Below are 14,686 nucleotides of genomic sequence, written 5' to 3'. Positions count from 1 at the left end.
CTCCATGCAGGAAGCCCGATTCGGGACTCGATCCCAGGACCCTGGGATCATGACCTGAGCCCAAGGCAGACGCCCAACTACTGAGCCACCCAGACGCCCCCCACACTCTCTTTTTAATCAAGAAAAAATTCATATGCCATAAAACTCACACTTTCAAGTGTGCAGCTTAGTGGTTTCTATATGTTCACGCAGCTGTGCAACCATCGCTACCATCTAATTCCAGAACACTCTCATCCCACTAAAAAGAAACCCTACCTTCTACCTATTAGAAGCCACTCTGCATCCACCCTCCCTCCAGCCCCTCACAGTCACTAATCCACTTTTTCTTTCTATGGATTTGTCTTTCTAGGAATTTCAAATAAATGGAATCATATAATATGGGGCCTTCCGTGGCTGTCTCCTTTCACCTAACATGTGTTCAAGATCCACTCGTGTTGTAGCATGTATCAGTACTTCATTCTTTTTTTATTGCTGAATAATTTTCCATTTTGTGGTTAGATCACATTTTGTCTCTGCGTTCATCAACTGATGGGTATTTGCATTGTTTCTGTTTCATTTTGCTGCTATGAGCATCCATGTACAAGTTTTTGCGCGGATATATATATATATATATATATATATATATATATATATATATTCGGTTCTCTTGAGTATATACCTTGGAGTGGAATTGCTGGGTTATATGATAACTCTATGTTTAGTGATTTTTTTAAATTGGAAAACTGTGTTCCAAAATGGCTGCACCACAATCTCACCAGCAATGATTGAGGGTTCCCACTTCTCTATATCCTCATTAACCTCTGTGATTGTCCATCTTTTTTATTACTAGCCACTATTCTCTGACTATTCATGATGTTGCTATAGACTGAATGTTTGTGTTCCCCAAAATTCAGATGTCAAAGCCCTAATATGATGGTATTTGGAGGTAGGGATGTTGGGAGGTAATTAGCTCATGGGGGTGGAGCTTCATGATGGGATTAGTGTCCTCCTTAGAAGAGGAAGAGAGCCAGCCCTGTCTCTCTCCTCTGTATGAGGATATAATGAGAAGACAGGCATCTGAAGCCAGGAAGGGGGCCTTCTGCAAGAACCTGACCATGCCAGCATCCTGATGTTGGACTTCCAACCTCTAGACTGAGAAAAATAAATGTTTGTTGCTTCAGCCCCCCAGTCTATGGTATGCTGTTGTGGCAGCTCAAACAAACTAAGATGGATGCTAAACATCTTTTCTTGTACTTCTTGGCCATTTACATATATGCTTTGGAAAATTTCTATCCTTGCCCATTTTTAAATTGAGTTGCCTTTTCATTGTTGAGTCTGGCAGGACAGTTTTGGGGTGCACATTCCACATTGTCTGCAGAGTTGTCTATTTGAGATTAAGACCCATTAGGGCATGTTGGTAACTTGCTTGATAGCATATCCTTTACCAGTACCTTCTGTTCCATATTAGTTTGCTGGGACTGTCAGAACAAAGTCACATAGACCCGAGGGTCGTCAACAACAGAACTTTATTGTCTCACAGCTCCAGAGGCTAAAAGTCCAGGTCAAGATGTGGGCCATCTTGATTTCATCGAAACAGAGAGAAAAAAAAAATCTATTCCGTTCCTGTAAGCTGCCTTCTGGTGATTTGTTTGCAATCTTTGACATTCCTTGGCTTACAGAAGCATCCCTCTGATCTCCGCCTTCATGTTCATGTGGGTTTCACCACCACGTGTGTTTGTGTTCAAATTTCCCCTTTTAACAAAAACATCAATCATGTCAGATTAGGGGCCATCCTACTTCAGATGACCCCATCCTAGCTTAATGTTACATAATCTTATGTGTAATATCCTGTTCCTAAATAATGTCACATTTTGAGGTACTGGGAGTTAGAAATTCAGTTCAATCCATAACACCTCCTTTCCTACTCCTTCCCACCTGTACTTTCCTACTCCCCAGCTGATGTTTGCTATCACTGCCCAATAAACTACATGCACTCAAATCCTAGTCTCAGAGCCTGCTTCCAGGAGGGCCAGTCAAGACAAACAATCAGTCCCTTGCTAGGTTTAAAATGCCCGATGCAAAATACATCGGGCAGCCCAGGTGGCTCAGTGGTTTAGCCCTGCCTTAGGCTCAGGGCGTGGTCCTGGAGACTCGGGATCAAGTCCCACATTGGGCTCCCTGCATGGAGCCTGCTTCTCCCTCTGCCTGGGTCTCTGCCTCTCTCTCTCTCTCTCTCTCTCTCTCTCTCTCTCTCTCTCTGTCTGTCTTTCATGAATAAATAAAAATCTTTAAAAATAAATAAATAAATAAATAAATAAATAAATAAATAATAAATAAGTAAAATAAAATGCAAACATCACTCCCAGGTTCTATGTTCACCCTCTTCCAACCAGCTCAAAACTTCCAGTGACATTCATCCTTTCTGAAAGAACCAAGGCTTTGGCCTGGAAACCAATGATCTCATTGGCTACTTTTCTTTCTTTCTTTCTTTCTTTCTTTCTTTCTTTCTTTCTTTCTTTCTTTTTTTGTATTTTTTTTATTGGAGTTCGATTTGCCAATGTATAGCATAACACCCAGTGCTCATCCCGTCAAGTGCCCCCCTCAGTGACCATCACCCAGTCACCCCCACCCCCCGCCCACCTCCCCTTCCACTACCCCTTGTTTGTTTCCCAAAGTTAGGAGTCTCTCATGTTCTGTCACCCTCACTGTTATTTCCCACTCATTTTCTCTCCTTTCCCCTATGATCCTTTTCACTATTTTTTATATTCCCCGTATGAGTGAAACCATATGATGATTGTCCATCTCCAACTGACTTACTTTACTCAGCATCATACCTTCCAGTTCCATCCACGTTGAAGCAAATGGTGGGTATTCATCGTTTCTGATGGCTGAGTAATATTCCACTGTATACATAGACCACAGCTTCTTTATCCATCATCTTTCGATGGACACCGAGGCTCCTTCCACAGTCGGGCTATTGTGGACATTGCTGCTAGAAACATTGGGGGGCAGGTGTCCTGGCGTTTCACTGCATCTGTATCTTTGGGGTAAATCCCCAGCAGGGCAATTGCTGGGTCGTAGGGCAGGTCTATTTTTAACTCTTTGAGGAACCTCCACAGTTTTCCAGAGTGGCTGCACCAGGTCACATTCCCACCAACAGTGCAGGAGGGTTCCCCTTTCTCCACATCCTCTCCAACATTTGTGGTTTCCTGTCTTGCCAATTTTCCCCATTCTCACTGGTGTGTGGTGGGATCTCATTGTGGTTTTGATTTTTATTTCCCTGATGGCCAGTGATGTGGAGCATTTTCTCATGTGCTTGTTGGCCATGTTTATGTCTTCTTTGGTGACATTTCTGTTCATGTCTTTGCCCATTTCAGGATTGGATTGTTTGTTTCTTTACTGTTGAGTTTAATAAGTTCTTTATAGATCTTGGATACTAGCCCTTTATCTGATAGGTCATTTGCCAATATTTTCTCCCATTCTGTAGGTTGTCTCCTAGTTTTGTTGACTCTTTCTTTTGCTGTGCAGAAGCTTTTTATCTTGATAAAGTCTTTTCTTAAGAACTTAATATAACTTGGTAACTCTTGGGGTGGGAACCTATGTCAATCAAGCTTTTGTGGTTTATTTGGTGACATTTTCAACTTATAAAAAGAATTCAAATGAAGTAGGTAGATTAGAAGGAAGATTTTTGCCAAAACCATGAAGATTGAGTAAAGAGCTGTCTAAAACTTTAGATAAAAGACTGGGCATGCCACTGCTCACTTCTCTCAGTGACCACCACACATGCTCCTGAGAAACTAGAATTTTAGCTTTCCCCAAACACACCAAGCTCTCATATATCTTTTTGCCTTTGCCTAGGCTATTTTCTCCATCCCACCAACAATTCACAAGTTCTGACACTAAGTTCCAACTCAAATGTCATTCCTTATTTTAAGTCATCTCCAAGTCAGTCTAATCAGAGTGAATTCCAGGACCTGTGTGGCAGCTATCAGTCCAGATAGGCTGATGGCCTGGAACTCCTGGCATCTGTCTTGCCACCATATGGAGCCTGAGAATGAAGCCAACACAGAGAAGAGCAGACAAGGGAAATGGAGCGAAGCCAAGAACCAGGACATCATTGAATTCCTGGATCAAACGATGCCAAACCCTGCCAATCTCTTGACATTTCCATGTCATGTGCCAAAGTATTTCACCTTCTTGCTTAACTCAATTTGAGTTGGTTATTGCCTTTTAAAAATGAATCAGAGATTCAAGACTGAATCATCCATGAGATACAACTTCCAAGACATGGGCAGGATGGCTGCGGAGACCTGCAGCCCTGGACTTCACCATAGCGGCGGTGCTAGAATGATACAGCACCTAACTCCTAGTCAAGTCTCTTCTGGGAGAACATTTTGTTAATCAAGTCACATAATCTGGAAGTTCCTTTTATGTTACAACCTCAAAAACAATATTCCCTAACATTTTGAACAAAGAATTGAGGAAATCTTAATATTTTCACTGTATCTTGCACTTAGTAGATATCCAAGTAACATATCTAGTTACGATTTCTCCGTTCCTTAGAATCTAGATTTTAGAACTAGAGAAATTCAAAGGTACAGAGTCTGTTCCTCTCACTTTACAGATGAGGGGACATCTGCACAAGCAGGTTAAATGGCTTTACAAAGGTCCTGCTGCTAGCCCATGGGAGGTGAGGGGGAGCCAGAGGGAAGGAACCCAGGTATCCCAACTCCTATGCCAATACTTTTGCATTAAACATCTACCCAAAGCATCTAACACAGTCCTGAGCACAGAGCAAGCGCCCGATTCACAAAGAAATGATTGAAGATGCCCAGGGCGTGCTGCCCAACTCAGGTGGAGGCCTGAGAGCATTACTCTGAGACCTTCTCCAGAAGGACAGGATCGACACTCCAATCGCCTCCTAGCTGCAGGATTCCTGACGTAGTTGGCCTGCGTTTGCCCCTTTAGTGCTGCTGTTTGGAGAGCAGCTCAGATCGAAAGGAAAGTGGTTTCTTGCAAGTCAGAGAGGATTCCTGGGGGAGGGGGGGGTGGGCTGCTGCCAGCAAATGCAAACATCCCAGAGGGCTGGGATTGCAATCGTGCTGCCTCAAGCCACACTGTTTATTTTCCACTTTGCAGAGCCCGGGGATTGAAAGAGCCGGGTCTCTTGCTCTGAAATAGTAACTCTCCCATCTTTTAGGAGGAAAAACACAGAATAATCACCTTCTAGAATCTGGGTGGAAAACAAGGTGGCTTATGACATGCCCCATGTTGAAGAATTTGGTGTTTTGAAGTCACCTTCTCCCCCATGTGATGGGAGAGCACAGACAGGCCTCTGATTTAGAAAACAACAACTAGCATTCAAAACTACACCAACCACCTCAGTAGCCAAAAGCTCAGAGCCACACAGACTTCTGACATGACAATTTAGCCCCACTACAAAACGTTTCATGCTTGGCTTTTGAAGCCCCCTCACCCTCTTCCTCAGTCTAGGACTAGAATCCTAACAATGGTGCCAATAGGGACGAACAAAGCAATCTGCTGCAGCCCAGTCACCAAAATTACCTGGAGCCCAACCCCTGAGTCCCTCCTTCTTGTTCAAGGAGTCCCCAGGTAGCTCATAGATGCTCCCCAGTGGTCACAATGTGACCCTAGGTGCTCTGTACCCCCCTCCTGATGCTCAGGGGCCACCCATGCTCTATATGCATCCCTTCTTACTATGCTGCCAAAACCATTCTGCCATAGTGGCTGCCCCGTCATCACCCCACTGATGTCCTGTTGTCTCATCCTAGCCACCCTTCTGCAGGGCTCCAGCAGGCCCAGCCCTGCCCTTGGAGCTTTCCACTCTCTGGTTCTGTCAACTGTCACCAACAGACTCTGTTTCATGAGGTTTTTCCCTCTCTTTACAGAAATGTGAGGCCAGGCACCTGGTTGGTTGGACTGGAAGGGAGAGGTGAACACACTGCCAGGGCCAGCTTTCCAGACGCATGCGAGCTATTGGCAAATGTCCCACCAACCAGTCTCAGGAAATGCTTGACAAAATATTCAGCCCCCAAAGAGCCCTTATCTCTTTAGAAATACATACTTATGGATATTTACGGATGAAATGATACAAAGTCTGGGATTTGCTTCTGAACAAAACGTGGGTGGAAGTGGGTGGGTAGAGATGAAACAAGCCTGAGCTAAGAATTGCTGAAGTTGGGTGGTGGGAACATGGGGGTTCATTACACCATCCTATTTTTTACATGTTTAAAATGGTCCAAAATTTAAAAAAAAAAAAGTTAAAGGGAAAAAAGCCCTCACATTTCATTTTTATGTCACTGAAAGGAATTTAACATTTGGGTATATTTTACTGTCTAAATAATTGTCTAGATTTCAAATATAAATAAATGCAAGCATACAAATATTTGACAAAATAGTCATTTTCTATAATCACTGGGGTTACAGCAGAGAAGAGAAAGTGCTGTATATCTTGACTGATGCTCATCTTGGAACAATAATGGTTCTGTCCTCCAGAGAAGAAACACATAAAACTCTAGAACATTATTCCAATAATTTGATTCAAAGAGCTAAAGATATCATTTGGGAAAAGACAGTTTAACTCGATTAAGGGATAAATGTGGCTCTTCATGATGGAAGTGAGGAACTGGCTTGACCTGTCTCAGAATTTTCATACATTAATTTCCAGACAGCAGATTAGCATTAGAATCCCTTTGGATCATAAAACTGTGGTATTTAGTCTTAGTACAGATATGAGAAATGTATAGAATCTTCTTCAGAACACCTTCACCTGCCTTTCAGCACTCCTGTGAGGCAGTAGTAAGTAGTGAAAAGACCACAGATTTTGGAGCCAAAAGAGCTGACTTGACTTCCATTTCAGCACCAGCTGTGTGACTTTGAACAAGTTACGTAACCTCTCTGAACCCCAATTTCCTCATCGATCAAATGGGCCTAGTAATATCTACTTTACAGGGAAGCTGTGAGAATTATGGGTAAATGTTCTATCACAGACAGTCAGTTAATGGTACCTCACTGCAGTTATAACTGCATCTTTCTCTTTAGCCAGCTCCGTATCTCCCAAAATAGTTGCCGAGCACATGATAAGAATGCAACAAATGTTTGCTGAATTACAATAAACCTGGACGTGGTAGATAGAGCTACTGGGAGGAAGTAGTAAGACTCTGCCAGAGTCGCCCCTTTGCAGGTCACTCATCCTCAAGAGAGCTTCTCCACCTGCCAGTTCAAGCCAGACAACGAGGACTCACTGGTGATGTCTCCCTCTTCCTCTTCCTCACATCTAATAACCCCCAAATTCTATCTGTTCAAGTTCTCAATTACCCCTAGAATAAAGATTCCACTTCCTTCAACTCTTACCACTATCACCTCAGTTATCTACCTTCTTCACCTGGTCTATAGCAAAGTCAGTTCTCCTCATGTCTGTTCTTACTCCTCTACAATCCTTTCTGTTCGTTGTAGCTGGAGGGATTTTTTTTTTCTCTTTTTAATCATGGAAAAATTCAAATATTCCCCAAAACAAAGAGTATCACGGACCTGGCATGCAGCTTTAACAATGACCAATGAATGGCCAATTTTGTTTCACGTACACACCACCCACTGGTGTGTTCAATGCTCTCCACCCCCCACTTATTTAAAGCAAATCCAGACATCATAGCTTTTTGGAGGGATCTTTTCAGGCATTCAGAATAAAATTCCAGTTCCTTCATGATCTGATGATCCCTGTTGACTTCTCCAACTATTCGCCCTTCCCAGACCCAGCCAAACCAGCCCTCTCTACATTCCTCCAACATTTTCTCTTGTCTCCTCGTGATCCGGAGGCCTTGGGGTTGAGCTAGGTCCAAGAACCCAGAAAGCCTGTCCTTTCCCTTCTCTTGCCCTGGTGGCATAGCTTCAGCTGTTGCTGCTTCTGCCCTCACCCTGCACATCACTCTCAGAGGCCCCAATGCTGGGGCTCGGTGCCCCATGTCTGTGCTATCACTACCCTGTGCTGCTTTCTCCTCCAATTGTACATACAGAATTTTGTAAGCAGTCATGCAAAGTTGTCTCTCTTCTTAGAAGTCAACTCCGTGGGCCTAACAACTGTGTCTGTCCTATTCCCCGATGAGGGACCCAGCGTGCAATTCAATAACTTCATTATAAGGGGCACTTAAGCATTCCTTGAATGAGGTGCCCGAGAAGGGTAAACACAAAAGCCAATGCATTTCATGTTATAAATTGCTTAGAGACCAAGGTCCTAAACCTTGAATAACCACAAGAACAATGCTTAGGCCTTTAATATCCAGTGTGTGTGTTATATGTTACATCCAATATGACTTTTAAAAAAGATTATGAGCTGTGTTATGCTAAACACTAAGGATTCAAAGATAAATGATACACGGATCCTGCCCTCAAGGAGTGAATCTAGTAGAAAAGACCGTCATTTAACTATTTGAAAATTGGTAATTTCTCATGTTTTATGTATATGAGTCAGCACATTTAATTAGCTAGAGCATCTGTAAAAAGTGTCAAACAACCAAGAATAAACATAAATTGTTATACAAATAATAGCTGACATTTACTGGGTCCTTCGTTTGGTCCAGGTATGGCAAAAAGCATATTTCACACATGATGTCATTTAATCCTTATAACACATAGCTTTTTGGAGGGATATTCTTTAATCTCATTTTGCCTTTTTTTTTTTTTTTTTTAACTAAAGAGACATTAAAAGCTGAGATAACTTTAAGTCTCCCAGGATTTGAAACCGGGGCGTCCAACTGACCCTGACACTCTTTGCTGGGGCTGACAAGTAATCTTGGAGTACTGCTACAAGAAAAAAATAAAATAAAGGACACTTTCATCAGTGCTTGCTACTTGGTGTCCCGGTTTCTGAGCTATGTGTATACACTTTCATAGGAAAACAGCAGCTGTTGAAAAACCTGTTACTGATAAGATAGGGTTTCTGTGGGCCCAACGCTCTAATCACTGAATGTGGACTTTGAACCAAATCTTTCCTATAAAGAAATATAAATTAGAAATTATCAAATTGTAAAGAAACTGCCTGCTGTGAACTTAGCCTGTCTCCTCAGCCAAATTGAAAGCTCTGCTTGTTTCCTTCATTGTGCAGTGGATCTTGTCTGCTTAGTTCCTACAGATGGGTTCTGATCAAAAGGAAATTTGTTATGTTTTAAAAGGGAGAAATTGTTGGGCTAAATTACATGTGTGCGCTCTGAACCATGAAAAATGGTTTTCTATTAATTATGAATATTTGGGAATCTGTTTTCAATTTTTTTATTAAGGAAAAATCTCCATCATATACAAAAGTAGTCCAAATAGTATAATAAACCCCCTTGTACCCATCACCCTACTTCAACAATGATCATCAACTCACAGCCAATCTGTTTCATTTATATTGCCATCGACTTCTACCTCTCTTGTTTTGTCTTGCGGCAAACACGTTTGGGAGTATTTTGAGTGCTCTATTCTATTGGTAAAATGTAGAATGTTTGGAAGCAATAACGTATATAAACATGACTTGGTCAGCAAGATGCTTGGGGAAACAGGAACAAGAAAGAGGAATAAGTTGTGTGGTTTTGAGCACAGGAAAGACGGGAGGACTGGCATGGATGGTTGGGGGCATTTGCACAAGCAGACAATAATGCTCCATGTGGGCAAAGTTTTGATTGTGGACAAGGGAATTTGGTGGGTCTGTCAAGGGTCTTGAACATATAACCTCTGCCTCTCGTTCTTCCCCTCCGGCATGTTCACCACCAATGTAATTAAGTCATTTGTTTATGGATCCATCTTGCCTCCCTGTCTTGCCTAAACCATTGCTTCATGAAAGGTATCCCCTAGAGCAGCACTATCGTAACATGAGCCACAGGTACCACTTTACATATTCTCGTGGCCACATTGTAAAAAGTAAGGAGAAGAAACATGTGAAATTAATTATAATTTCCTATTTCATCTAACCTAATGTATATAAAATATCATCATTCTGATATGGTATCAATATACAAAAATCATTATTAAAATATTTTACCTGCTTTTCATTATGCAGTGTATATTTTGAAGTTACAGCATATCTCAGATTGAGCCACTGATGTTTTCAGGGCTCAACAGCCATATGTACTAGTGGCTACTCTATTGGGCAGACTAGCCCTAAAGATCCCAGGGCAATGGACTCAACAGCGACTTTGTCACTTACCTGAAAATAATGCTCCTAAAGGTTTCTGGCGAGAGTTGAAGTATATTATGTCACTGCTCGGCTTCTCCAGGAAATCTACTGAGATGAACAAGAGAAAAATACAACAATAAAAAAAAAATGTAGACAAGTCCATCTAAAAGCAAGGAAATAACTACAACCTCCACAACCCAGGCTATGAAGAAATGTGGCTCTTTGGATGTTGAGTAAGGCTATTGCAAGTGTAGAAAGCAGGTTAGTGGTTCCTGAGAGGTTCTTCATTTACAACAAGTGTGGTGATGTGCAGTGGCTCTGGTAACTCAAACCCTGGTTCTGTTCTTTACATCGTGTGGCTTGAGCAAGAGCTTCAGTTTCTCCCCTGTAAAATGCGGATCGTAACACCAAGAGTGGTTGTAAGGATTCAGTCAGGTAATACCTGTAAAGCATTTATAACTATGCTTACTTCTCTGTGAACGTTCACCAACAGCAACAGAACAGTGGACAGACCAAGAGGAAAGTGGAGCTGGTGCTAAAACTGAATTCCCAAGTCATTTTTATTTTCTCTGAAACCTGGGTTCTAACCTAATGAAGTGGCTTGGAGGTAAGATGAAGAGAGGAAACCAAAGCCAACCAGAGCCCTTTAAGCACAGTTAAACCCCAAATCACCAGCTATGGTCCAGGACGTCCAGCTACCTCCCACTTGGGCAACCTGCTCACGGGAGGGGAGCCGTCCCACCCAGAACGAGCACCACACAGATAACTTGGCGAGAGCATCCTGAGGCAGCATCTTCACTTGGAAGCTGCCCACCAGGCCGGTTCACTCCGCCGACCCTCCTCAAATTGTTTTTGAACAACAGACCCAGATACAGCTGTTCACATCTGGAGGGGAATCAAACACAGGAAGTGCAACTTAAGTCACAACAGCACAACTGAAAGAGAGAGACACGTATGGAAGGCTTTTTAAGAAAAATACTGCTCTCAGATGGCATCAGCCAGGAAAGAAATGAAATCCGACGTTGAAACCATTTTGGAAATGAAAACCACAACAGAAGTGATCAGAAGTACAGATGTGTCTGAAAAAAATAATCAACGACTTGGAAGATGGGCTTGAGAACACATAGAAGGCTGAGGCAAAGGGAAGGCAGTGAGTCGAGAGGAGAGCTCTGAGGAGGGATGACTCAAAATAGGGCACCCATCAACCCTTCTGGGAAAAGTTGGCTGCAAAATCTGGACAATTGAAAGACAGGCTAAGATAAAGAACTTAAGAATTGGGAAAGATACTGCCCTAATGGATCGTTGGATGAAGCAATTCATCCTTTAAACATCAAACAATAGCAAGAATTATGCCAATGTGGGGCACCTGGGTGGCTCAGTGGTTGAGCGTCTACCTTGGGCTCAGGGCGTGATCCTGGGGTCCTGGGATGGAGTCCCACATCAGGCTCCCAGTGGGGAGCCTGTTTCTCCCTCTGCCTGTGTCTCTTTCTCTCTTTGTGTTTCTCATGAATAAAGAAAGAAAATCATTTTAAAAAAAAAGAATTATTACAATGGATTGCAAGGTTGATATCGTCAAAGTAAATCATCAGGCGGTCTAGGAGGGCAAGCTGGGCATCTGGACCCCGAGGCACCTGCAGTGGGGTGTTCATGGGCGCGGTCATCAAGGCACAATTTGGCATTGATCCTGTCTGCAGAAGTGCATTTGGCTCTCTGGTCTGCCCCGAGATTCCCTGAGTTTCCATTTTTAAAAGTTTCTTTTTTGCCTAAATTAGCCAGAGTGGATTCTGTTGTTTATCATTGAGCCCCTGTCTGATAAGCCCGTCAAATAACATTTAAGAAAGACAGGTACGTGGTCCATGGGGTGAGTGAGGGAAGGCCAGTGCCCAGCTGGTAGGAATGTTGTTCCAACCTTTTGAAAGGGCAATTTGGAAGTGTTGATGAAAATTTTAAACATAAATCCCCACGACCCAGAAATTGTACTTCTATTCTAGGAACTTATCTTACATATTTAAACACTTTCATTCACTCAACACGTCTACACTGAAAACTGCTAGATACTAGGGATACTGCAATAAACAAAACAAATCCCTACTCTCTCTCTCAAAAAAAAAAAAAAATCTTAACCCTCTTGGAGCTCACATCTTGAGGAGGAAGGCTGGAGGGAAAGCAGTAAAGAAAGGCAAACGCTTCAAAGATCCAGTATGATAGGAGGTGAAAAGCACTAAGGGGAAAGGAGAATGCAAGAAAGGGAACGGGGAGGTATTAGGCACTTAGTAATCTGTGGTCAAGGGAGACACACTCACGTGAATAAAGACTTGAAGGAGGTAAAAGACGAAGTGTTACAGTATTTGGAAGAAGAGATTTACGAAAAGAGGACATGGCAAGTGCAAAGGCCCTGACGCAGAAGCATACACGGCACATTAAGAAAAAAAAACCAGACGAGCCACAAGGAAGCTAGTGTGGCTGCAGTAGAGTGGAATATGGTTCAGAGAGGTAATGGTATTGGGGGCAGACAGAGCAGCTTTACAGGCCATTGTGGGGACTTTGGTTTTCACTCTGAATTTGAGAGAGAAGCCACTGGAAAATTTTGAACAGAGAGGGGTAGTATCTGATCTGACATTTTAACATGATTATTCCAGCTGTTGGATTGAAAGAAAGAGAGCAAGGGCTGATACAGGGGGCCATTCAGGAGGCTGGACAAATAATCCAATCAACAGATGGACAGTGGCTTGGAGTTGGGGGTGGGGGGGAGGCAGGGGAATGGGGAGACATGGTCAGCTTACAGGAATGGGCCGAAGTGTAAGGGACAAAGGTGTTCCAGGCAATGTTTGTAACGGAGAGAAACCAAAATAACCTAAATGTCTAGTAATAGAAGGCAGGTTAAACTATGGTAATTTTTTTTTAACTTAAAAGCTACAGGGGCATGTGGGGTGGATCAGTCAGCTAACTGTCTGATTCTCTCTCTCTTTTTTAAAAGATTTAATTTATTTATTCATGAGAAACACAGAAAGAGAGGCAGAGACACAGGCAGATGGAGAAGCAAAAGTATCCAAATCTTGATTTTACTTCAGGTCACAGTCTGAGGGTTATGAGATCGAGCCCTGCGTCAGGCCGTATGCGGGTGTGGAGCCTGCTTAAGACTCTCCTCTCCCTCTCCCTTGGCCCCCCTCCTCCAAATAAAAATAAAAGAAAGAAATAGAAAACAATTAAGGAAGGTACTTTTTATGGTGAGCACTGGGTGTTGTATGTAAGTGATGAATCACTAAATTCTACTCCAGAAACTAGTACTGCATTGTATGCTAATTACCTAAAATTTAAATTAAAAAAAACTGCAATTGTTGAAAGAATGTATTTTTTAATTAAAAATCTAAGTGAATAATACTTATTTTTAATGCTATTTAATCTCGGCAAAGAGGAATATGATGTAGTTTCAACAAAAGCATGTTTTGGGAGCATTAAAACGTTCTGTTTGGTAATTAAAAGTGCAAACCTAGAAGCATTAAAATTAGAGTTTCTTATTTAAAAAAACAGAGTCAAACAGAAATATGCACCTGTATTTGTCAAACTAGGGTGCCAATAATTCATGACTAGTCATGACAAAGCATGTGTTTCTTTCTATTCTTTCATTGTTAAAATATTTTATTTATTTTAAGTCAACTGTACACCCAACCAGCGGTTCGAACTCATGACCGGGAGATCAAGAGGGGCAGGCTCTATGGGGTGAGGCAGCCAGGCACCTCTCCATTCCTTTTTCAGAAACAACTTTTGGGACAGCAGATATAGTCCAGAAATTGAGGAAACAAGATACCAGACAAACGACAGTTTTTACTTAAAGATTGACTTTTCTGTTACAAAGCATCTAAGATTTGAATAGGGAAAAAAAAAAAAAAAAGCCTGCGGGGTGAAACTGGAAAGCAGATATGTGATTCTGAATCTCTCCAGGCCAGGTATCCATCTGGTGGAGGCTAAAAACTATTAGACAGGAATTATCTCAATGATCATTTATTAATCACTCACCATATGCCAGGCCCTGTGCCTTGTGTTTTTATGACAACTTCCAATTATACCATACAGATTCTAATTTCACAAATCTGCCCAAAGTCGTTAGCAAAAAAGAAAAAGGAAGAGCTTAAATTCACATTCTCATCCTTGGGTTGTCTCACCCCAAACTCCATCCTCTTTCTGCCGTTAATACCCCGCATCAGGTAGGCTATTAATCAGGGCTGATTTTTGAGGCTTGTTCTTGGGAAAGAATCTGTGTCCCCTGGGACTGTGTGCAACTGCCCGTGACACTCCCTGAGCGAGGGTGCCTAACCCGCCTAAGGAGTTCTCCTCCTGGCATCCGGAGCCTGGAGCTAGGCAGCTGGGGGCGGGGGGGGGGGGGGGGGGGTGCTCCCCCTTCTCTCTGTTGTGTCGCCCTGGGGTCAAAGACCGGCTGCTCCGGCTGCTCCTCCTCGGACTTTGCAGCCACCTCCCAGCCGGAAGGAAGCAGCAGGGCTGGGGCGGCAACCGTCCTGGGAGTCTCCGGGCGCGCCG

The sequence above is a fragment of the Vulpes vulpes genome, chromosome 3, assembly GCF_048418805.1.
Source record: "Vulpes vulpes isolate BD-2025 chromosome 3, VulVul3, whole genome shotgun sequence".
NCBI lineage: Eukaryota > Metazoa > Chordata > Mammalia > Carnivora > Canidae > Vulpes > Vulpes vulpes.
The sequence above is the reverse complement of the archived record's forward strand: the minus strand, read 5'-3'. Positions refer to the sequence as shown.